At 38.0% G+C, this 2,500-nt stretch overlaps 1 long non-coding RNA gene across 1 annotated transcript in view; it reads left to right on the plus strand.

Moving 5' to 3' along the window:
- Positions 1-1,325: 1,325 nt before the first annotated feature.
- LOC147468393 (uncharacterized) overlaps positions 1,326-2,500 on the plus strand; it is a 1,187-nt gene continuing 12 nt past the window's right edge. The window contains exons 1-2 of the long non-coding RNA XR_015192515.1: positions 1,326-1,346; positions 1,518-2,500. The exon at positions 1,518-2,500 is cut by the window's right edge and continues 12 nt beyond it. This is a non-coding gene — a long non-coding RNA (uncharacterized LOC147468393). The remainder of the gene's footprint in view (positions 1,347-1,517) is intronic.

Consider the following 2,500-nt stretch of genomic DNA (forward strand, 5'->3'; position numbering starts at 1 on the left):
TGTGTTAACATGGAAAATAATTCATACTTTGATTAAGATTTTAATATCATAGGCTCTCCAGGACTATTTCCATTTGATATAGGGGGGCCAGGCACATGACAACCGTCCATGACTCCTGGCGTCCATCACAAGAAGGTTCAGCTCCCCAGCCATCAACCAACCAGAGGGATTCAATCATGAACTACTTACCACCAACAAGAGCAGAAGGATCTGCTCAGCAAAGGGCATGGGCTCGTTTCACCCAAATTAAGCCATTCCTTCTGCTTGAGGGATGAAAATCAGTCTGAGCAGAAAGTACCAATTATCATGGTAGCGTCTATGAATGAAGGGATATATATCCAGAGGTTAATGATAATATGAACTAAAATATCTCAAGATGAGATATCTAGGAACATTCGGAAGTACAGTATATGTGCACAGGCCTCATAGCTACAAAAATCGCCCAGCAAAAAGTAAAAATATCGATTTAATTTAGACGATCAACAATTGAAAACAAAAAATAACACAGAAAACTCTTCAATAGTATGGATATAATCTGCCCTAAACAAAATAGTATTACACAAATCTTATCACACACATGTGGGTGTATGTGTGCTTGTGTGTGCGTGTGTATGAGAGACACACACCAAAAATTATAAAAGATGCTTAACATACGGAGACATATATATGAATATATGTTTGTGTGTCTGTGTGTGGGGGGTATGGGCTTAAGAGATAGAGTGAGAATCAAATATTTTAAATGAGACAAACGATGCTTATCTTGCATAAGATTTGTCATTCGTTAAATAAATGAAAAAACTTACTCAAAACACTGAATTCTCATGCAGTCAGCGAAGCGTTGAAAATAGGAAGCCCATTGTTTGCTTCAGGTGGCAGTAATCTTCATGCAGGTGTAATGGCGCAACGTGAGTCTAACAGTAAGGCAGAAGATTAGCGATGGCAGTATATCCTGATTGCAGAACACTGGCACAAACATATAGTATCATAATATGGATTAACTATATATAGAGATTTGCTCAAATATTTCTGTCCAAACTGTAGATTTGATAGACGGGATCGTCGAAACATTTGGAGGAGCGGGAATTAGTGAAGGTTTACTCGCGACACAAGACACAAAAGGCCAATTCTTCTTGGACATAAAAGCAAATTTTGTGTAATAACTTTTTTCTGTTCTTGACAGAAAAAAAACTTTACATCCCATTCTAGCATAAAAAAAAACAAAAAAGGTTTCATATGACGTTCCTTTGCATACAAGCGAGTTCTGGCACTCATATCATGACCAGTATAAATACCGAGAGACAACACCCATGAATCAAAGCCACACAGAACACTCAACCACGCAACAGGTAACCTCAGCATATACAGTATATATCTTACGCACAGATGTAATAGCACTCTATGGCCATTAGTCATAATGTCTTCATGCGGGAAAACTCCAGCAAAGCAGTATACGAAACCAGTGGTTATACGCAAGATACACAATAATAAAATGTTATTATTTCTGCTTATCACTTCAGAAAATCCAAAATGGCGACGACGAAGATAATAGTTTGGCTTGTACTCCTAGCATTCACATTTCTTCCGACCAACGTGAGTGTTGCTCTGGTGCTGTGTCCGAGTTTCCCTCGTTGCTGTGCAACGAAAACCTGCTGGTATTTGTGTCCGTCATGCAGAGAAGCGCAATACTTCAGAAATGGGATCAGACTTGAACCCTTAGAAGGGAAGCCCTGCCCCGACACGATCCGGCTCATCGTTCCGGACCCGTTTGCCTTCCCCGACGAAATTCCCTTCCCGGAGGAACTCTTCTGCCTAGAGTGAGAACTGCAATGACATTCTTGAGGTGATCTGAGATCAGAAATCTTTGTGGTTCACAGAAAACGGGGCAACGACAAAGTACACATTCCGAGAACTGTCGATTCCCCGTGTAGTAAATATTTATAAATATAGCGTAAAGAATTAACACGGTATATTTACGGTAAAAAAAAAATATAATTAATCATATGTTATCTGATAAGTGACAATCAGATATTGGAAATAACTGAAAAAAAACAAAAAAAAACACAAAACACTCGATAATGTAAATCTGCTGAATGCATGGGGCCTCATGACTTTTCTTTGATGAAAGTGTGCGTGTTTCCGTAAGCGTTTCAGGATATGAACTTTATTTCCGTTTGTATCAGATTTGTATGAATATACTATATGGTAATCCCAAAATATTTATAGTGGATAAATAGACAAACATTTTTTATCAAATATGTAATAGCTAACTATTGTATGGCAAGTTCTCAGTGTCAAAAATAGAACGCTTTTCTTTTAAAATGTGCAAATATCTGGTAAATCTGGTATGTTGACAATGAATGTAACTTGTGAGGCAGTTGGTTCCTTCATGACGATGCCATCTTTGGAAGATGCAGTTTTTTTACATACGGGGTCATTGTGAAATATACCAGAGGATACTGCTAACAGATCAAAGAGATCAAGGGAAAATAATAATATTACT

This window comes from Penaeus japonicus, unplaced genomic scaffold (assembly GCF_977035675.1).
Source record: "Penaeus japonicus unplaced genomic scaffold, GWHDUDI00000001_assembly GWHDUDI00000029, whole genome shotgun sequence".
NCBI classification, from domain to species: Eukaryota; Metazoa; Arthropoda; class Malacostraca; order Decapoda; family Penaeidae; genus Penaeus; species Penaeus japonicus.